The sequence below is a fragment of the Zonotrichia albicollis genome, chromosome 14, assembly GCF_047830755.1.
Source record: "Zonotrichia albicollis isolate bZonAlb1 chromosome 14, bZonAlb1.hap1, whole genome shotgun sequence".
In the NCBI taxonomy this organism is placed as follows: Eukaryota; Metazoa; Chordata; class Aves; order Passeriformes; family Passerellidae; genus Zonotrichia; species Zonotrichia albicollis.
Window position 1 is genome coordinate 17,157,718 of NC_133832.1, and position 23,691 is coordinate 17,181,408.

The window sequence follows — 23,691 nt, forward strand, 5'->3', positions numbered from 1 at the left end:
ATTAGCCTAAAATTCCTGGGATTAAACAGGCTGAGACAAGAGCAAGCTTAATTAAATTTATGGAAGAGTTTAAGGATCACGTTAAGGAACAGAAGAGGGGAACCCCACAATGTTGAACCCTTTATGTAACAGAATCTTTATAAAAAAATTATTTAATGGACATATTTTCTGCAGACAGGCTCTGCATAGTATGGTTTTGAAAGTTTTAGAGACCAAAATACAGATTTCTATGGGAAAAAAAAGAAAGAAAAGAAAAAGAAAAGAAAAAAAAAAAGGAAAAAAAGAGTGGGAACTGCCTACTTGAGTCCTTTCAACTACATCACAAATTTACTTTTTCCCTAACAAAAATACCCTTTATAGACAGGTTGGTTCTTTTGTTTTTTGGGTTTTTTGGAAACAATCCAGCCTTCCCCCAACATAAGACTTTTGGATCCACTGATGAAGTTCAATTTACCAAATAACAAGAGATCTCAAAGATACACAATTCAGAAAATATGAAAATATTCACATGGGGGGCATGAATGGCTTTAAGCTGATGGAGGTGAGGCTTAAATTGGATATTAGGAAGAATGGAACCAGCTTTGAGATCCCTTCCAACCCAGACCTGGGATTCTGTGAAAATCAGCAACCTGAGAGGGAATCACTGACCCTACAGCAGGAAACATTGAGAGTTTGACATTTTCTGTTTCATAAACTGGATATTTCCCCATTTTTCTGGGTGTTTTTGGAGCCAGCTGACACCTTTTTGTGGGTTGGTGGGCAAAGGAGAAGTGCTGAGCTTGAGGGAAAATCTGATTGCAGCTCTCCTGAATGCAGAACACATTTAGAAGAAATGAGGCTCCTTTGTTTCACAAGGTGTCTTTCCAGGTTTTCATCCCACAGCAATTGTTTGTCACAAAGCTGAAATACTTAAAAATCAGGTTCTGAAAGAGGCTGCACTGAGAACTTCACATTTTTCACAGCTCAGCAAACACTGTCATGGAAAAGCTCTGTTAACATGGTTCACATACTTGTGCTGAAAATGACATTTAGCTGCAGACACACATACACCATGTCAGAGATGCAAAAAAAAAAAACCAAATATTTTTCCACATAAATCCACAACGACAAAATATTATCTGTTAGCACCAAGCAGAATAAAAAGAACTGAGTCTTTTTTTGAAGGTATTTAAGCTCAGTAAATGTCTAAAAGAGCATTTTCCCTCGCTGCTTTTAAGAACCCAAAATTTATTGCAGCACAGTAGGAGCCTTCAAGGTCAAAGGGTAGAGAGTCTGCTTGCTGCAATATAATCTGACATGCTAAATCATGTACCAGCAGCCAGCAGGGCTGCTATCATGAATTTGTGGGAGAATAGAAAATGATTTTTACAAAATATTCATTAAACTATATGGCAATTTTCATTTTTTATGTGTTCTGTTTTACTGCTTTGTTTTTCCTTCCCCATAAACAATCTTTACAGAAAGCTCCTTCTCTTTCTTATCTCTCCTTTGACAAACATTATGTCACAGAGCAAAGGCTGCTAATGGAATAGATTCACAGACAGGAGGTGAGGCTTTCTTTGGGACTATAGAAAAAGCATTTTTCAGCAAGTATGAAAGGAAAAAAAAATGACACATTCAGGATTTTTTGTTTGCTTTGTTATGAAAAAACACGTGTATAACATTCCTGAGGATGATGGCAGAGGATCAGAGCCTTCAGCAACACTTTAATCTGCTGCTCAGCTCTATTTATATTCCACCTGAAGGGAGAAATAACTGGGAGATTGACAAAAAAGTTCCTGAATTTGTCTGGGGCTAAATCCTGCAAGCATGCCAGGCTAGTTGGAAGCTGTAAAACCCCAAAATCTCACAGAGCCATGAAATGGGAACTCCTGAAAGAGATATTTTACAGGACACAAAAGGAGATCCTAAAGCAGCCAATGCAGAAAGGCAATTTCAGTCCAAGTCCTTATGGGCAATGGAGATTAAATAAATAAAATAAAAAGAAAATAAATTGCAATAAATATATGAATGAAAGCTTTAAAAAAACCCCAGAATCCAGTGCATTATTCAAAACAAAGCAGCTCAGGATCTCTTTAATTCGAATGGGATGGGATACAAAGAAGTAGAGTGAATTCCGCTAAAAATACAAGATTTTAGTTGTACTGCCAGAAATAGCTTTCAGGATGCTCTAGAAGAAATGAAGGGGTTTTATCCCCTCTTGTTACATAGATCACAAAGTTATCCCTGAGAGCAGCTGAATTTAATCCATTGCTATGCAAAAGGTAATAATAATAATAATAATCATCATCATCATCATCAACCCAAAACCAACAACTACTACTATTATTTATTCTTATTATTACCATCTTCTCCTTCTTCTTTTAGGACCTTAAGATTCACAGCTTAAGTTCTTTCCTAGCTTTTCAGAAAGAACTAAGTTTTGTTTCCCTGTCCTTATTTTCCAGTATCCAGAGCTCCCCTATCTGCCACTCCTTAATCTGTTTTCAGTATCATTTGTACAAATGAAGAGCTGTAAATCTTTCATTAATTCTGGACAATTGAGGATATTCACACGTTTATTTACCCATGAAACAAAAAAGTGTCTGAGCTACTCAAAAGTTGGTAATTTAAACAAAGCTATGCAACAAAGATATTAAATATAATATTTAATTACTCAATAAACTATTACACAAAATCATAGATTCATATACAGATAACAATAAAGCACAAAGTCCAACCCTCAATCTAGAAAATATTTGCCATTTGTGTTTGAATTATCACTGGCAGTATCAGCATTAAAAAGGAAAGGTTTGACTTTGATTTGACCCCATGCCTTTATTTTTGGGAGGGCAGGAGTGAAGTTTTTATTAGCCAAGGGTGCCCAGTTTGCCCTTATTGCCTGTGTAGCTAACTCAGAACACCTGGGCCACACGGGCTCTGCATTGCACCTGCAGCATCAAACCCCAGACTGGGCAGGCTCTATCAGGACACCACATGGCCGATGCCAAAACCTCTCATTTTCACCCAAAAAACCCAGCAGTGGCATTTGTGAACTGAGAAACTATTTCCACTCTTTTTACGTGGGGAAGCTTGGAAGCAGCAGCCCTGAGAGGGATGTGGAAATGGAAATTAGATGCTGCTTTTTGCCCAGAAAGCAAACAACCATCAGCCCCCATCAAATGTTTGCTTTTCCTTTTCTTTTTAATTCCTTGGAACAAAAAGGCCAGCTGGCATTCCTTCCATTTCTGTTATTTTCTCAAGATTCAGAGTAAGCCAAACTCACAATTACCATAAATCTAGAGGGCAGTGTCTAATAGATAAATCTCCCAGAGCTGATGATTTGCATTTAGCTTTTGAGAAGAAACCCAGCTGAAGTTTAACCCACAATTCAATTTTAGATACATCACATGAGAATGGAATGCACCTCTCCACCCTGCTGTTATTCTTCATTCCACCTTTTCTCTCTGGGTCTGATCACTGTTATTATCATCCCTGTGGGCTGCCATTTGCAGCTTTCCATGATTTTGGGTCCAGAGAGCCAGGAGGAGCTGAACCACTTTCAGCTGACCCACTGAACAGTAGCCAGGGGCTAAGTGAGCACATGAAATCATTAAATACTGTTTTGAGTCACCAAACACAGAACTGAGGCACTCCAGGCCAGATTTATTCCTCATAAAAATTGGTCTAATCCTTCTTCAAAGACTGGATCCTCAAAGGACTGAAGGAACTTTCTATTCCCTATCCTGAAAAAGAGAGTATTAAAGCTATTCCGAGTCACAACAGTGTCAAACCCCAACACTTAACATTCCCACCAAAATGTCCATCTATAAAGTTTTGGAATTCATGATGGGAATATCCTGTTGACAGCCAAAGCATCTGCTATGAAAGGGCTGCACCTGGTCCCTGAGATCACCACAGACTCCTGCAGACTTTGAGGAAGATACTCTTATATCTGGACCAAAAAAGCTTTAGAAAATTATGCTTTAGTCATAAGTGCAAAGCAAAAGTTCATCCTAATAGCACAGGACTCCACAAACAGCAGCCCAGCTTTGCTGCTGCTCTGTGGAGCCACCTCTGTATTCCAGATCTGCCCTGGAGGGTGGGCTGCCTTCAAGGGCAATATGGATAATTCATTTGCTATACCATTAATGAGAGAAATTCACAAAGCATTTACATTTTAAACCCCCCAAAAGAAGAATAATATTAATACAGAATTCCCCACAATTAGAGCTCTGTACATACAAATAGAAATAGAGCTCAACTCACAGACAACCAAGGATTTACAGGAGGAATTTGGATTTGCATTCCTTCACTTGAAGTAATTAAATCTGGAGACTTTTATCTTAATATAAAAATGCATTGCTGCAAATTTTCAGCTTCAAAAGTTTTTGGTTAATTATTGACTAAATCAGTACTTCAGTAACTATTTTCCAAAGAAGTGATTTGGTTTACAGAGTGACCACAGTGTGTGGATTGTAATTATCAAGAATCTTTGTTCAAAGTAGCACAAATTCTGAAGAAAAAGCTCTTTGTTGGTCATTACTGCAAAATTCTGTTTTACAATTGAAACCCGTGCCTGTTCACCTGGGAAGCATTTTAATACAGGAGCATTTTAAACGTTAACACCTCCATAATAGCCAGCAGAATGTGCCTAATAAAGGCTGATTTACACTGTATTTGATTAAACTGTATCTCCATCTGCAGAAGGTAAATGGATTCTTAAATTACTCGGGATAATTACAGCCCACAAACCTCCCAGACCTCTTGCAGCAGCTCCTGGGCAATGAGTGAGGAGGCAGATCCTGAGCTAAGGGATGAGGACACGTTCTGGCTGTGGATTAAATCCAGGGAATCAGCTCAGCCCAAAGCTTCCCTCTTAAGCTGCACTAAGGGAAATACAGGTTGGATATTGGGAAAAAGTTTTTTACAGAAAGGTGAGAAAGTTCTGGAACGTTCTGCCCAGGGAGGTGGTGCAGTCCCCATCCCTGGGTGTGTTTAACAAAGCTGGATGTGGCACTGGGGGCCAGGGTTTAGTTCAGGTGTTGGGGCTGGGTTGGACTCGATGACCTTGAAGGTCTCTTCCAACCCAATCATTCTGAAAATTCTGTGAATTTCTCCCAAAGGCACCACACAGAACTCAGCATGTGCTGACCCTCTCTGCAATGACAACTCCTCTCACCATCAGCACTGAAGCCCCCTTGGAAAGGGAAACCAGAAAAAATTCCCAACAGAACAACAAAGGAGTTTGTGGGATTTTTTTTTTTTTTCCCCATTAAATGGTTGCTGAGCAGCCCAAATGCTCCAGGAAAGCTGAGCTGAAATTTCAGCTGGCAAATATTTTGATCTCAAACAAGGATACTCAAAGTAATTTTACCTCAGCTTCAAGGAGAGTTTAGGAGGTAGAAGAGTAATCATGGATGATTAGATAATTATTGAAATATTGAATAATTATTAGATAATTATTGAAAAAGCAAGCTTATTTAAAATGGTCACAGCATCCTAAACTCAATATTTCTGTCTTAATGATCTACAGAAGCCTATTTTCAGACAGTCTCAGACTAACATATAGATTGTTTTGATATCACAGTTTTCAACTCCAGTTAAAGAAGGCAGGAAGAGATTTGAGGACTTTTGAGTCCAATCTGCATGCTGTAGTCATTCTTCTAGAAAATACAAAGTGAGAAAAAAGAGGCTGTAAAATGTTTTCTTTTTTGATAATGGGAGAAAATTGTCCCGTTTCCAATTTTGTTGTTGACTTTGCTGATAAGAAATCAGTTAATGAAACCTTTGATGATAATTAATGTAACAGCAAAAAAAAAAAAAAAAAAGTGATTTGTTGTCTTTTCATTTAATGCCAAATTTTATCCTTTTTGCTGGTAATTTATAAAAAAAGTCTGTTTCCCTTGAAAAGTCCCTAGGCAATAGTTTTAAAGTCTACAGAAAGCAGAGAGAGTCAAAGGAAAAGATTTGGCAGGACACTAATATATATTAAAAAAATATTAAGATGTTTAAGCCAAAAGATCCTGACAATAAATATTTATCAAATCCTTATTAATTTTCAAATTGCACTGTGGGAAATATGAGGTTGTTGCAGTGGCTTTTATGCCTGACTGCAGAGCTACTGCAGCTCCACCACCAACTTTGGAATATTTGGTTCCCTATCTCCTCTGAAACACACCTGAGTATTGTTCCTGGTCTAAACAATACAGGAAATATGAAGATTTCTGGCATGTAGGTAAAAAATATCAGGAACTTTTAAAATGAAGAATGTGTTGGAAATGTGTCACTTTGTGCCAAGGATGCAGAATAACTGAATTCCTCTGTAGGGTTATCACCTGTGTGATATTCACTCAAGAATGAGTGAATAACTAGCACAGGACAAAAATTAACAACAAAAAATGTAATTTTGTATACAAGACTTTATAACTCTTTTTTTTTCCCTCTTGGCGCAGTATTTCATGTTATTATTGAGGATAACAGCCATAAAATAAAGAGAAAAAAGAAAAATCAGATTTTAGAGTGGAATAGATACTTATTATGCCTAGAAAGAATAAAATGTGGTCTGAAGATGGTAAATGAAATAAAGATTTGATGATTTAACCTCACTACAGAGCCCAGAGTGGTCCTGGGCCTGTCCCTCAGCTCAGCTGCTGCTGAATGAAATCCCCAAGGTTTAGTTGAAATTTGACTCAATTTCAATTGGTTGACTCAATAGACAACCAAAACTGCCTGAAAACCTTCAGTGTTCTGAAATTACACATATTTTCCCCAAAATTTCAGTAATTTGGAAGAAAATGCCATCATCTAATAGTTTTGATAGGATGTATATTATTTAACAAAAATCCCTGATAGTTCCTAGAACAACTACAACACAATCCAATTGTTTTCCTGACACTGAGCCCCATTAAGGGAGAAACACAGGGCTCAGGTCACACATGTGCTGTTGTAAACCTTGGATTCTGCTCTGACAGATGGGATGGCTGAATTACAATGGAATCAGGTCCTTGTGAGGGAAACTGCAATTCCTTCTTCAGGCCTTGTTTTATTTGTCACGGTGATTGATGCTGGGGCTTTGGACAGCAAAGAGCCCTGTGGGATTGTTTTGGGCTGTGCTGGGCAGGGCCTGGCTGTGACCCCAAATGCACCTGAGGAACATTTCCCTCACTTCTGAATCCCCCATCCAAATACAAACCATTAATTTCAAATGTACATATCTTTCATACACTATTTTGCTATTTTAAAAGATTTTTTAATGGCAAGCATTCAACAGCTCTACCCTCCCTGAGAATTCAGTGGATATTTCAACTTTCTTCTAAACTCATGGGTATAAACTGCTGCTGATGACAGAAATCAAGGTGCTCTAGGAATGAAGCACCCAAATCATCCCCTCTGGAAGCTCTGTGTGCAGAGCTCTGACACTGAGATGGTGGCCTGATGTGCTTCATTCAAATACCAATTTATTTCATTAAAAGCCAGCAAGTTTTTAAGAACAGGCAACAGAGGGTGATAGAGCAAACAGGAATTAAGTCACTGTTAACTCTGTATGTATTGAACCCTTAAATTTACTTCTCAATTCAAATGTAATTATCAGCACGTTTCCAAGCCAAGAGAGTCAGGGACATAAGGGTGTCCTTTGCTAATGCCAACACAGATTACAGAAAACTCCTGTGAAAATTCAGTCACGTGGCTGAAAAAGGCCCAAGGACACAATGGTTTTCCAAGAGATGTGAAAAATGTGGTGACTGGTCAAACCTAGCTCAGAAAAGGCAAAGCACAGACACAGAGAACTAGGAAAATTAGGCTGGGTAGTGTTCCATTAATCTGGATATATCAGTTTTACCTAAATAATAGAGAAAAAAAAAAAAACAAAGACAGAATTGCAGCCTTGTCCATTCTAATAAAGATTACTCTTTTCTTTTGAAGATGCTTAAATAGCTTTACAGTCATTAATTTAAAAATTTGAAACAAGTACTTGCACTATTTTCTTTATATTTTCTTGCACTAGGAATGAAGGCAAGCATCTTCCTACTCCGACGAGTGCTGTATTGCAAAATTTAATATTTAGTGCAGGCTACACTTCTTGCAAGCTCTAACCAAATAGATTATTAAGCTAACCAACTAAGAAAGGCCAGCTTCTCTTTGCATTAAAATCAACAGCAAGTTGTTTTATCAGATCATAAAAAATGTAGACACAATTAAAATTTTACAGATAAAATTATCAATGGTAAATGAAAATATTCTAATGCCATAAATTCTGAAAATCCAATGATAACACAGAGAAAAAATAATGATTTGACTCTAAAACAGCTGAAAGGAAAAGGGATTCTTCCTGCTGATTCAGCAAGGATTTGGGATCTCAATGCTTTCCCCGTTGCCTGAGCTAAAGTGTGGGATATAACAGCACAGGAATTAATATTTAGGTGTAAAATTGTACTAATTCTATATAAATTCCTGGGCTGCCCATTCATTAAATAATGTGAGGAGGATGCTGCATCTCCAAGATCTCTGTTGCCTTGATCATGCACACATTAGAGATTTTTTGCTTTTACAGAATTTGGGCATTCACCAGGATTATCCATTCAGTATAAAAAAGTGCCTTTCAGCCCTGCAAATGAAATAATAGAAAATAAAATGCAGCTCTGGGTTTCCAGCAGAGCCATTCTGAGCCCCAGATCTGTCCTTGCAGCAGGAGGGGTTCCAGGGGACTTTGGGGTCCCCGGCAGCAGCAGGGGCTGACAGACAAAGCCCACGAGGGGCGACACCTCCCAACAAGCCTGAATAACTCAATCTGAAAGTTGAGCTAACAGACTTTTGGACAGTAGTAAATCACTGTCAAACAATGAGAGACATGTTGATGGTTATAACTCTTTTCTCTGTTGACACATCAATCTGTCTGTCATTCAGTGCAGAGCAGAATCCATTACATTAATATGTTTCCACAGGCAAATTGAGAAATTGTGATTTTAATCTCATCAGGGTGGTTATTTTTTGCAAATAGCAATTTTAGCTTGTTTAAAGTTCTTCTTAAATTATTAAGTAATTCTTAAATTAAATTATAGTTGAAGAAATGAAACGTTTAGAGCTGAAAACAACTAAATATTAGTGCAGCTAAATTGTTTCTAATTTTTTTTAGTGCTATTGCTTCTGGAGAAGGTAATACTGTATAAAACAGTAATGAAGATACTACACATTATCTGCCTCAAAACTAGAATATTTTAATTCATGGAGTTAAAGACGCACCAGGTATTTCTGGTATATTAAAAATTCACAGGGCTTTTTCCTGATCCCTCCCCAAGCAGCATTAGCTGATACATGTGGGTTCAGTCAGAATATTCCAATAAATAAATAAATAACTAAATAAATCACCTCTCAAAAAGCAGAACTGTACCAAATCCATGGCATTGCCCCGGCAGGCCCAGATGGAGCTGGAAATCATGGAAAGCTGAGAGACTGGCTCCCTGAACTCACTTCTAACACCAAACTCCACACATTTTGCATAGAAACTCTCTTTTTTTGGAGTTCACACCTGCATTTCTGGAGGAATTGATTCAGCCAACCAGCAGAACTCGTGATGAATCTGAACCAGACCTGTGAGAATTCAAGCTTTTGCCTCTCAGAAGAGAGTGAAGTCTTTCACGATATTTCACATTTAAAGTGAGGGTTTCTTCTGGTACCAAATCAAACCCGAACCAACTGACTGAAGTTCTTTTTTCCTATGAAGTTTTATTCATGATCTTTTTATTTTAGCCTAATACTGCTCTCTAAAGACCATTTTAATGCCCAGTTGAGTGTAAATAATTTCCTTTGTGGTTTAGGAGTACAAAAATACTCTTCTCTAATTCAGTCCTCATGGCTAGAGCTTGAAAGGTACCTTAATTAGACTAATATAATTTTTTTCCAGCTTTTTGAATATTTCATTAATGACAAGGAAAAACATAGACATCCACAAACCAGCAAAAGAATCCTGGGCTAAAAGAGCAAATAAAAATATTTTTTTCAAAAGATTGGATGACACGAGTAACCTTTGCCATTCCTCTGTAGTTTACATGAGTCAAGGGAAAACAACATTAAATTATACAATGCCAGGCACATAGAAATTATAATTTCCTGCTTCTCTGAAAGTTTACCTACCTTAAAGAAAGCAAATAATATTTCTCTGTATGTCAAGATTGTGTCAATCCCTGTGTTCACATTTTTATACACTTGTGGAAGACTGTGGTGAAACTATCTGGTAAATACTTGTGAAATAAAAAACCCAAAAATCTGACTTGTGCAAATGGTCTTGATCTCAGAAAGCTCATGAAATCAGGACAGTTGCTTATGAGTTTCAGCAGATGGAATAATGTAAACTCCAAGGCTCAAAGAGGACACAGAATTTAAATTTGTCTACAGTCCATGGTCTATAACTCCTTTACCTCCACATATCCTTTTATCTTTGTGTAAATAACTTTGCATTGTACCCTGCTGTGTACATTTGGGCTTGTCCCAGTATATTTCAGATGAAAACTCGGGACAAAATGCTTGCCATTAATGTTCACGCACTATTCCTTCCATGGCAGGCAATTATGACAGAGAATTCTTATTTTTTTCCTATTTTAACCTGGAGCTGACCTGCCCCTGGAATGCAGTTTCCTCTCTCATCATTGTTACTCTGTAAGACCACTAATAGCACCATGTCATGCAACACTGAGAAAAACCCCAAACAAACAGAAAAAACAACCCTCACAGACCTGCAATCCCCATTGTTACTTGGGTAATAAAGAGAGGGATTTTCCCTTTATGGCTCAGGGGTGGACACAAACAGGACAAATAATGAGACAAAAATGCCAAGGATAACTATCAGGATCTTTGGGACAAGAGACAAAGGCACGGGGAGGAGCACAGCCCTCCTGCCACACTGCTGCTGGAATTTGCCTGCAAGCACTCACTTTGGACAAAAAATGGAACAGAAAGTTTTAGGAACTCTTAAAACCATTTCAGACCATGCTTGAAGTGTTTTAAAAATTCCTGACAATGGTTGGAGCTGGCCAGGTAAGCTGGATTCTTGTTGTTTCACTGCCCTGGTGCTGACAAACAGGAGCCATCAGCGGGTGAGGTTCCAGCTGGGAATCCCTGGGGGCAGAGGCACTGAGGGGACACTGATGGGAACACCAGGGCGCCAGGAACCTGCAGGGATGGAAACCAGCGTACCATCAACCAGCAGGGATGGAAACCAGGGTGCCAGGAACCTGCAGGGGGGGAAACCAGGGTACCAGGAACCTGCAGGGATGGAAACCAGGGTGCCATCAACCAGCAGGGATGGAAACCAGGGTGCCAAGAACCTGCAGGGATGGAAACCAGGACGCCAGGAACCTGCAGGGATGGAAACCAGGGTGCCAGGAACCTGCAGGGATGGAAACCAGGATATCATGAACCTGCAGGGGGAGAAACCAGCTCAGCCCAGCAGCAGCTGCTCCCATGGGGAATCCCATGGAGATAACCCTGAGGGGTTCCCTGGCACACCCGCCTGGGGGATGCAGGGTTTTGGTCCCTGGATGTTCTCAGTGAGGGAAACAAGGATGGCAGGATTTTGGTCCCTGAATGTTCTCAGTGAGGGAAACAAGGACTGCAGGATTTTGTTCCCTGAATGTTCTCTGGGAGGGAAACAAGGACTGCAGGGTTTTGGTCCCTGGATGTTCTCACTGAGGGAAACAAGGACTGTCCTTCAAAGGGAACCACCAAAATGCGTTGGCAAGGACCCCCTGAGCTCAGCTGCCATTCCTCTAATTCCATTTCTGTAATTCCAGAAGTTCACAGCTTTGTTAGCATGGCTAAAACAGAGAGGTAAGAGGCAGCAGAAATATGACCGCATGCAATAATTCAAACTTCAGACAGAAGAACTTAGTTCTCTTTTCAGTGCTTCCTCACCACTGTTTGGGAATTTCCAATTCCTTGCAGGCTTAAAGAAATCTCAAGAGCAGCATAAAATTATTGAATTAGTTTTAGATATGCTAAGCCTTTTAGCTCACATTACATCAATGGCAAATGAGGTACATCAGAGTTCTAAAAGGCAGATTACTCATTCAGGATCAAAATACAACTTTGAAATATCTGGCATATGCAGTTTAAAAATTCAAAATGTATTAGTAATTAATATTTGGGTTAAAAAGTGTCATCAAAAGTATTTTGATGGGGATTTTAATGAGATTTAAAAAAACTTTAAATGACAGTTTAAGCTGAATACTTCTGGAAAAGATTATAGTAATTGCCCATATATAATTTTCAGGTTTTTTTTTGCAAATACACGAACTACCACAGAAACCTCAAATAAATTCAATTCATACAATTCTTCCCATTGAGAGAGAGAGGAATGGACTTTGTGTACTTTATTCTCCTGTTCTATTTGTGTTATCTTATGCTTCAATTTTAAATAAAACTTGTTTCAGATGACTCTCATGTAGTGAAACAAGACAAATTTTAGTGTTTCAGTTTTGCAGCTATGATTTAGCATTCAAAAAAGCACCTTTACAAACCAACTCATTCTGCTGCATTTTTTAACTTTTGTAAACAGATTGCAGAGAAGGAGCCAATGCAGATCTGGACATCTTGTATGTCATCAGGCACAGCTTTTGAGTTTTTTATTGCATAAGGGATGGATTTCTGACAACACATTTTAAAAATTGCTTCTTTTCCAAAAAACGACAGGCAAGAAAATTACTCATGGAGAGGAATCTTTGTTCAGTGGGAGCAGAGCCCCCACGTTCTCTGCACCGGCCCAGGGAAGCGGCTGCACTGGAGCACCAGGCAGATCCAGGGAGCAAAATCTCCCCAAAACTCCAACCAACACAGGGGCTTCCCACAGCAGTTTGTGCTCCCTGGCCTGGAGAAGGAGCAGAGACATCTGAGCTTTCCCCAGCCAGAGGTCTGCTATTACCAAGTCTGTCAGTGTAAGAATGAAGTCAGAATTTTAGACACTTTTCAGTGGACAGGGCACTAAACCCCGCTCGTGGATTTTTTTTTTTCAATATTTGTTATGAGAGCTGTGTGGATTATGATAATTACAGAGGATTTTAGAAATTTGTTAGTTTTTCAACATCGTTAATTAAAGAAAATAATAATAATTAATAAGAGGTAAAGTTTCTTTATAAATGTTGAGGCTCTTTAGGGAGCAGGAAATTTTGGTAGAAGAAAGTGATCAGTGTTCACCATGGTCAAGGATCAACAGAGTATTTCAAGGTTTAGTCCTAAGGCATACGAAATACATTACATTTTTTATTTAATATAACTTGTATAAAAAACTTATACTTTCTAGCCATTCTAATATTTTCATAAGAAAAAGAAAATTACACTCATAGGCTTTACACAATTCTAAATCAATGCCATCAACTCTATTAAACTTGTCAGGAGGCAGATCCAACATAGCTGAACAGGTGTAATCAGGAAATAAATATTGTCATAGAATGATGGGGGAGAAAGGTGAAACTGTACTGCTGACAAGTGTATGCTATTTCATAAAAAAATTCTGCTTTCATCTGTAACAATGGTCTGAGGAAGACGATGCAAAAATTTTTAGAAACATTTAAAAAATCTTACCTGATGAAAATTTGGAAAGACTAGAAAGCCTAATTCAAGCAGCCACGAATACAAGGATACACCATAAAAACTCCCACTCACTACTGGCATGTGCAGAATGTCCAGAGTTCCTCCCTGTGTGTTCAGGAGCTCATCTGGAGAACATCCAGCACGAGGTGGTTCCTCCCCAATGAGCTGATCTTGCCTGACATCCCTGTTCCCTCGTTCTTGATTTCTTGAACAGAAATCCTGTCCCATTTCTCTCCTGCATAGATCTGTTACACAAACCCCTCAGCACTTCAGATTCTCTGCAAAACAGACAATTTTGGGGAACAGCACCCGATTTTATGTGTTCTGCTTTCCTGCAGGATCCCACAGTCCCTGGGAATGTGTCACTTTTCCCCAGCCTCCATCCACGGTCTCTCACACCCAGCAACCCTCTCCTCTGGCAGCTTTCCTTCCTTCCTTCCTTCCTTCCCAGAACAGAAACCACTCATACATTTTTCTCCTTTCCCCAAAATACTGCTCATGCTACTAATTACAACCCCACCAGTTCTTTCTTAGTTTGCTAAACTTGCTGTTCTTCTCCAGCAGAGAAAAGACTTTGGACTCCATCTTACCCATTTCCCTTTCACCCTTCACATGGCCTTTAATCCATCTAACAAATTAATTCATATCTGATGGTTACAGGCCTTTTTCTGGCCAAACCTGAGGGATTTTTCTGTTTGGATCTCCTGTAAATTCTGTTTCTCTTTCTTGTTGTCTGTTCCCTTCAGATCATCCTGCACAACTCTTAAAAATTAGTTCTTTGCATTATATGACATTATTTCAACTATAGATAATGAGTAAAAAAAAACCTCTTTTTAAAAAATAAACATAATATTTGCAATTTTTGAAATATAAATAGCAACCAGTAAAATAGCAGCCATCTAAACAGAACTTGAGCCATACAATGGATAAAAAAACCTGGTTTGAATTCCTGCACAGTATCTGTTACATCTCTACCAAACAAAAGAATGAGTTGAGCACAAAATGAACCTCTTGTTTTCCAACAAATGCTACTTAGCTTTAGCTCATAACATTAGCTGAGAAGATTAGGCCTATGAAAACTCAATTTTCCCAGTCCAATGGGAATAGTGGAAAATAATACACAACAAAATAATAAAACCAGCCTTGTTTTACTCAAAAGAACCTAACACTGTGTCAACGTCCCCTTGAAGTGATTGATGAAGTAATATGGAGCTACACCAAAATAGGGGTTGGCTATCATTTAGAAAAACAAACACGTTGGAGTCAACCAAGGAAACAATTGTAGAGATAAAAACCCCAAACCACTGACAAGGCAAAGAACACAATTCAGTCCAGAAAATGGAGAAGTGCAGAGATAGCAGTGGGGTTCCATTTGCTGCCTGGCTAACCAGGGACAAAGAGCTGACAGGTAATGCACTGGAAAAACGCTGAAATTCCAGGCCAAATTCCAGGCCAAAATTCCATCTCAGGTCAAGGCTTTTGCTCAGTGAAGGGAAATGGGGTGGGAGAAGGGCCCTGGCTGCAGGAGTTGAGGGGAAATGTGTGGTGTCCCAGAAAACACAGCCTGAGGGACCTTGGAAGAGTCACCAGGGGTGAAGGTGGGAGCTCCAGCAGGATTCCTCAGCAGGAGGAACTGTCAGTGAAGTAGCCCTTAGGAGAAGTGTGGACCCCGAAAAGAAATTTTAAAGAATATTTTTTAAAGAAACTAAAAATAACTCCCGAAGTTTGCGATACAAATCTGGTCTCTTACTGAATTTTCAGCTGCATTTGTAAGAATCTGCCTTCTAACTTCTGTAGCTTGTTTATTAAATGGAGAGCTTTGGTTCAGCACTCCAAAAACTATGGAAATGGATCTCTGAATTCCTAAAAGCTGCTGTTAGACACACCTGCATTTGTCACAGCCTGACAAGCACACCTGGACAATGGTCACAGCTAGAGATGGCAATGGATGATTTGGTGATCCAGACAAGTGGGGACTCCTCTGTTCTTGGAGAGCATCCACAGCATTTCATAAAGTTTTCCCTGATTTTGTATGCTGCCATGGATATTTCACTTCTGCCAGGTCACAAGAGTGTTGGGGCTCTTTCCTGATTAACTTCATGCTTTACTTTTGCTCAAGTTCCAAAATGAGTGTGCAGTGCTGTGGGACCATGAATCTCCCCAGAGTTCTGCAATGTCCTTGAAATGTTTTGCTACTGGAGACAAGAAATTTAACCCAGAAGGAATAAAAAAATTCCTTATATATATATATATATATATATATATATGTTCTCTACAGAATAAGGTCTGTAGAGAACACAACAGAACCATAAACTCAGAGAAGCACCTGGAAGAGAAGGGAACAGCCTGCTAATTGTATTTTAGGAGAAGTTATAGAAGTTACGAAGCCAGGGAGATGAAATCAGAAGGAGGGACTGTTTTGAACAAAGGCAGAGGGGATTGCAGCTGTGAGGGGCTGACAGAGAGAAGGATCTTGTGCTGAGGCCCCAGCTTGTCAGACTCCCAAGTTAGCTTAAAGGTCACCTCTGAAAGATAGCATTGCAAAGGGCAAATATTACAAGGTTGCCCTCTCTGCTCCTCCAGCTGAATTAGGCCTCCATGAGATGGACTTTGAAGGATGGCACTCCAGGGCTCTGCCTCTTCTCTCCCATCATTTGTCTCTGTTATAAGACAACACTTTATATATTTACTTCAAGATCAGCAATGCAAAGAGCAAGATTACATACAAGGATAAAGAACATGTGCATTTATCATGATAACTATCTATTACAGAATACCAGAGCAAGAAAATTAGGTTGGGTGAGGCTTTTTGGGGTTTTTGTGAGACACTGGTAGAATCACTAAAAAACAGTTTGCTGAGACAGGAAGATTTTATTGTTTGTAAAGGAAATAAAACACAAATTGGCCTGCAAATTCTTATAAAGAAAGCATCAATGACAACTTTTGCAACTGAAGGAGGTACTACAAAAAATATTCTTTATATTTGTAGGAAGAAGCTTGTTGAATTTGGATATAAAGCAAGTGGAATGGGATGAGAAAGCTCAGAAACTTAAAAAAGAAACCCAGCAAAGTGAAATCTGTTGATTTTGAGCAGGTAGATCAAATGATGAGCACTCCAAATGTGAAATACTTGCTGATGTCACAGAGGGAAGCACACAGAATGCAGGTCCTGCAATAAGGTGGGATTACTCTCAGAAGAACACAGTGGCAAGTAGCAAGATACACTGAAGTTATTGGAGCAAAAAAATAAGTTGTGCTTGAGCAGGCCAGAGGGAACACTGGCTCAGCAGTTCCATATTCATGGCATCACCAACAAATGACAATTATGGGCTGAAACCTTCAGCCTTGTGCACCCACCCTCACTGCGTGGCCAGGCAGGGAGGGACTGCCACAAATATAAAAGAAAGAGGTAAAATCTCACACTAGAATGGAAAAAAGGAGGTCAGGAAGCACTGAGTAAAACAGACCCTTTCAAATTAGCAGGAGCTGATCATCTGCCAGCTGGAAAACTGCTCACAGGGTCTCAGGGCAAGTATTGGTGACTTGGAGGACAGAAAAAGGACAAAGTGCTGCAACACTGACACTGTCAATCACATGTATTGACTAGAAATGAGCAGGAAAAGGGAATTGGAATCTGTGGTCCGTAATTAAAGACATTTCCTGCAAATACTGGAAGTAAGGAAATAAGAGACAACAAACAGTGCTTTGCAAAAAACAATGCAAGGAAAATTCACCTTGTTTCATTTTGCATAGCATTTCTTTAGTAACTATGACTTAAAGATGAAGAATTAAAGTAAATCTAAGAAAAAGCTCTGACTTGAGAGAATTGCAAACAGATCCTGGGTTTTTAAAGAAGAATCTTTGAAAAATGAAACTTTACCTTAGGAAAATGGAAGTGCTTTAGCTTATCACTAGAGATAAAAAATTTACAGGATATGCCAGGGACCTCAGAGGGAGCCAATCCATGTGGGAAAAAACTTGCACTGTATCATGAGACAGAACTCCTCAATTAAGATTAATGTAATTCTAAAAGAAATCTCCAATTCTTCAGTGTAAATTTCAGTACATTTTTGCATTGCAAAGTGACAAAATCAAAATAACATATAGCTATCAGAAAATTGGACTCAGTCCAGAAGATCTTTCTAATTGTAAAGTTTCTATTTAACATGGATATAATTCAAAAAATATTTCTAATTTAATCTTACAGCTACTGTAAAAGAAAACTAGGAAAAGATGCTGGTCCAGGACAGTGTTTTAAATGAGCAAATCTGTATTTAGAGAGAAGAGGGAATTTGGCAAGTGATCAGATCAAGAGGGATCCTCGTCTAAGGCAAAATCCTTCCCTACTCCAAATCTCCTGACTGGTATTTCTTCTTTTCACACCTATTTCCATTCAGCACCTTGGAAAATTCTTCTAAGTCTAAGAAAAATACATTGTGCTTAAGCAACTCCTGCCTTGCACTAATCTTCTGACTTCATATTTGCCATCTTTCTGCACTATCCAGAGTGTGCTTAGTCTGCAAAAGTAGCATGGAAAATTTTTAATTCTCCTGAAATACCTGGCACTGAGCAACGTCAGGTGAAAGAAATTTAATTTTGTGGAATATCATTTGGCTTTGATACAATTTACCCTACCTTGTACACTAACTCCAAATTGAAAATCAGTTTTTTTTCCAAGACCCCTTCTTCAAAAAAATTAAGCTGTGGACAAGAAACTCTATTTCTGTGTTTTCTCACAGGTGTAGTCATTGACCCCTGAATATTTGTCCCCTCATTTTAGGATATAAACAGCTTTGTTATTAACCCTCAGAGTTTCTGACCTTGCTGCTTTTGTGAAATAATAGTGTGAGAGTGGAATTTTCTTCCAAATGAAATGTTTACTCTATAAAGCTGTAACTGCTATATTGCATTGTATTTTTATGTTTATTGTTTTGAAATGATGTTATTTGTAAGTATAATTCTGTAATAAAAACAAAACAAAGATTGATGCTGAAAGAGAATGAAATTTCAGAACATGCTATAAAACTAATCTAATACTGGAAAATCATAAAAAAGTACAATTACTCTATTTACAGGTGAAAAGGAAAAACAATTGCATACATAAAAATAAAAGCTTTACTTTTATAGTAAGAAGCTTATGAACATTGAAATGAAAGTGAAATCCTCTTACAAACAAAAGGGTTAATCTTAATTGTGCATCAGTTTTGACTATAACAGGGACATTATTTTAATGCTGTAAAACCTGTTTTTTACTCAAAAGTACCTTTGCATAATGAATGTTGTGGCTGGTGCAGAATTTGCCTGAGTCTCTCCACATAAATCAAACTGCAGCCAACCTCCTTTTGTTTTGCAGAGCTGATGTTCAGTCACAATATTCTCTTTGGTGCCAGTCTGGAAGTACCAGTTCCTGCTGATGAAAGATGCAGATTTTAAAATCCAATCACCCAATATATGTGCAGCCTTCAGAAATATCAAAGGATGGGGCAAAAAGATAATTTGGGATGGGGCCATTTGGAGCCACAGAATTACATGTGATGGGTGGAAAGGACAAGGAGAATTTGTGTCTGATTATTCCTGGTTTATCCTGGAGAACCTCTAACACATCTGGGAAGCTCACAGGAAATCTGTAAAAAACACAACCCCACAAGAAACATGAATATTTGCTGTTCTAGCAATGATTTCAGTTTTGAGTGGAATGGGTTGAAATTTCCTCCTTGTCAGAGGAGCTTCTCTGGGAGAGTTTCAGGGTGATTTGTTGCAGTTTAGAAAACAGCAGTGAAACCAACCTGTGATTTTGCACCACTGTCCTCCAAGGATGAGGAAAATGTCTCCATGTGACACAATATTTGTGACACAATATTCAAAATCAAGGGAAGAGGTAAATTTGGAAAGCAAAGTGGCACGTTGGTACAAAGGTGACTTCCAAGTCTCAATCCTTCTCACTGGAGTGTTTTTGTATGGCATCAAGGAAAGACACAAAAAGAATTTACCTTAAATTTACCCTCAGCCTGCCTGTACCACAGCTAAAAACCCAACAACTTCTGTGCAGAATTTCCTGAGTTTTTTGTACCAACATCTGAAATATCCATCAAGCACTGCCTTCTACAACAACCAAAGTGCTGTTGGTATAGCCAAAGAATTTATTTGTAAGGGAAGATCACATCCACCAAAATCAGACCCTACATCCTCCTTTTGGAATTTAATGTGCAAAAAGAGAAGAAGGAACCATATTAATCCAAAGCAAAATGGAAAAAGCCCGTGAAAGAGCTACTTCCTGAGCTATAGTAATTAAAAGCCTTGACATATCTATGAAAGAAGGGCTTGGATAATCTTTATTATACTGTAAGCAAGGCAAATGGCAGATTGATATCCCTTGGCACAGGAATACGCTACTAAATATTTGAAGACAAGCTGTGACTTCAAATATCACATCCAACTGCAACTTTAATTTTTTTTTTGCAGAAAAAGCAACTCATGCTGAGGAAGATATGGCTTATTTGAAACTTATTTACTGTCATAACAGATGGTGAAGACTAGAGAGAATATAAATGAAAAATATGGGGGCCCAATAAATGTCAAGGCTCCCAACTTGGTTTGTAAAATTAAAAGAAAAAAAAAAAGAAATCAGCTATATCTATGCAAGATACAAAAACTTAACAGAATAGATTAGCTTTTTAACATCTTGGAAATAACCATTTTTCTGCCCACACAACGTGAGATCAAAAACTGCATTGATTTTACAGTCACTGCCATCTTGAAAAAGTTATACAGCATGATCTGTGCAGAGTTACCATTGTTCAAAACTCCTTTTCAGGTTTTACCCCCCAAATTCTGGTGGATTATGACAATTTCATCAGTTATACCCACAATGGTCAGGATAGTTTTCTGTGAACCCATGGAGGGGTAGGAGTTTTGTTGGCTGTGTTTGTAACCCTACAGCCACAGCCTGAGGAATGAGGTCAGAGCTGGAGCCAGAGCCACAGATCCAGGTCCTTCTGTGGGTGGGGAATTTTTCAGGTCTGGGGTTCTCTTTTCTAAATAAAACAAAATTTAAAACCAGCAAAATCTGTAGGACAAGATTATTCTTTATGCTCAGTCCTTGTTCATCCTCACCTCAACCTCCCAAAACTTCAGAGAGAACTGAGCACTCAGGACCAGGAGAAGCATCTGGCATCCCACAAAATGTGCTTTGCAATCTCTTCACAGAAGACAATTCTGGCATGATGAATCCATCCCTGCTTTCTAAAGTGTGCAGATGAACAAGGAAAAACAAAGGAATGAGCAGGATCCCTTCACCTGTGGAGGAAAACTGCATTGGTGCTCCTGGAGCCGTCACTGCCTTGGCAATGCCTCTGCCATCCAAAGCAAACAAACTTCAGGCAGAGCTGAACCAAAATGACATTAATGAAAATCTGAAATAAATTCTTAATGTGAAGTTACATAATGAAGCTCAGCCTGTCTTCACCTTACTGGGAAAAGCTTCCACGGTGACACTGTGCCATGAATTGACACTGTGGTTCACAGCAGAGCACAAAGCCAACAGCAAAAATAGATTTTATTCTATATTTAGCTCCTCTCTTGATGTCTTATGTCACCTAGGTGACTGGAAAACACACCACTAATGCAATATTTCATTCATTAAATACTGCACAGCTTTTAAATTTTACTTTAAATCTAGCAAGGAATTTCATAACGTGGTAAGAAATGTAACATTAACTATCCCATAAAGGCACAAAGAGAAATAAGGTAGTGAGTATATTTTTTATACAGTTTTTTCTTAATGAAAAACAAGGAAACACACAAAGTCCTGGAGTTTTTCATGCTGCTACCTTTTATGTTTTCTGTGCATTGTATTTGTATTTGAATGCTCTCCTCTTGATTATGTTCTCTGAAACACTTGTTTGAAGTAAGATACTTTATTTTAATAAGTGGAACAAAGCTTTGAATAGCTTGGTTCAAAAAACAATTTTAAATGAAAGGAGCTGTTGCTAAGCACAGGGATCTTTGCCAAATACTTTTTAAATGGTTTATTGTGCCCTAGCAATCCTGAGATTAAAAACATCTCTTGAATTACAATGACACATCAAAAAATAAAATTAATGTGGGGGTTTTCATTACAAGAACTGAGCCTCTGTGTGTTATTCTTTCCATTAGATAAGAAAGAAACATACTGTGGTACATTGTTTTTGCTGTCAGAGCGAGCTTTTAGGCAAATATACACTATCACACTACATCCCTCATGGATTCAATCATGCACTCTACAAGTTCTCCTATTAATTTAACTTAATGCTCAGGATTTAAGGGATAGACTGTATATTTTCACATATTTTCCTGCTCTGGGGAGGAGTTATTTTTAGACTCCATAAGTCTTCATCAGAATCAGATCACATTGACTCATCCCGTTACAATATGAACAATGGTATTGCCTCACTCTGTAACAAACATTTAATTTTCCACCGTTCTTGTGACGTTACAAAACAAGTGTTTGACCAAGATCTGGTGCTGCAACACTGCAGAGCACGCAGAGCTCATTGCCAGTGAGAAACCTGAGCACAGAGTGCAGGATGCTTTAGAGAAAAACACAATCAATAGCATTTCCCAGCTAATAGAGATGTCTGAAACAGTGCTCTGAGCAGTGCTGCCCTCAGAGTACACAAATTGGGATTTAGAACAGGGAAAAAGGAAGTAGAAAACGCAACAGAGAGAACAGCTGCTAATTGATTTTAAACCAAACTCAGTTTCCACGCCTTGAAATCTCATTTCCCATTGTATCTGGGGGCTGTGAATAGCGAAAAGCCAAAGTTGCAGGTATCTCCCAGTGGATTTGAAAGCAGGCCATGAGGATTTTTGGGATTTTCCTGTAAATCACCAACTCCTCTGTTTTACCCAACAGCTATCTCCTTTTGCTCTTGTTTTTCATGCCCACTGACAGCACAAGCCCCTTGCCAGATAACACGAGTGAGCACCCCGGTTCTGCAGGGCTTTATCCCACAGGTTTTGTGTCTCAGAATCCACTCTCCTGCTTTATTTCCCAAGGACAAATTAAAATATTCATCTGCAAGTTATAGATTACAGCAAATGAAACCAAACCACATTGTACACATAAAACTGAGCCAAATCTGACCTAGGAAAATTGGCAAGCACAAGAATGATTGGAACAAGTGGGTCGGACTGTATTGGTGCTGTTACTCACATGTGTAACACCTCAAATGACTCAAATAACAAAGGCAAACACAGAAAACTTAAAGAATTTGCAGTGAAATCCTGCCACTTCCATACACTTTCTTGGACAGTCCATTATGAACATACATATTCAGTTTTTTTAAAGCTCAGAATATTTCTCCCACAAAGAATTTTAGTGGCTGTCCCACACCGTCACACTCTTAAGAGAATCTGCAGCTCCAGGTATACAGCTTTTTTATTTCCCATCTTAAATGGGAAATACATAAAATAAAAAATAAAAATTAATAATAATAATAAAATGAATATGAAAATAATAATAGAATAAATAACATTTAAAAAATTAAATTTAAAAAAAAAGGAGGAACATGTCAAGAAGAAAACCAAGGTCACCTTCTCAAACTGGCCAAGGATTCCTTGTTCTCCAAGCTGGCACAAGTGCTTAGAATTTCAGTGGGGACCTGGACTGGCCAGAAATGTGCACAAGGTTATTTCCTACTCCCAAAGGCACAGCGGTGAACTTGGAGTAAATGTCTTTGAAAAGGCAGATATTAAAGATGCCAGATATTGATCAAGCCAGGTAAGACCTGTGCAAAATTGTATTTTTAAGACACGAGTTTCAACCAGTGACACTCCATGGCTTTGATGTTCCTCCTCCAGGAGATCCCTAACGAACCCACACGTAATCAGGGTAATCAGGGTTCTCTGCCTGCAGGCACACGGGATCCTGTGTTTTAGGATCCTCCACTCCTCAAGCCCACTCATCTCATGGGGAGCTCAAAGGCAATGAATGCCACGAGGAAAAACATTCCATAACAGCCCCATTTGATTCCCTGCTCCGATAGGAAATAAGAAATAAACCACTTTAAAAATGAAACAGATCCCTTCAACCTTTGCTGAAAGAAGAGCATCGCAGTTTATAGTGCTCAAAAGGTGAAGCAGAAATAT

The 23,691-nt window shown here is 38.7% G+C and overlaps 1 long non-coding RNA gene across 20 annotated transcripts in view; it reads right to left on the bottom strand.

Annotated features, from left to right (window-relative positions):
* LOC102070473 (uncharacterized) overlaps positions 1 to 23,691 on the bottom strand; it is a 131,043-nt gene that overhangs the window by 32,181 nt on the left and 75,171 nt on the right. For 17 of the 20 annotated variants that reach the window (XR_012582607.1, XR_012582597.1, XR_012582608.1 and 14 more), the window contains one exon: positions 18,827 to 18,973. The exons of 1 other annotated variant lie outside the window; for it this stretch is intronic. This is a non-coding gene — a long non-coding RNA (uncharacterized LOC102070473). The remainder of the gene's footprint in view (positions 1 to 18,826; positions 18,974 to 23,691) is intronic. 2 more of the 20 variants (XR_012582603.1, XR_012582606.1) reach the window with 1 other exon arrangement.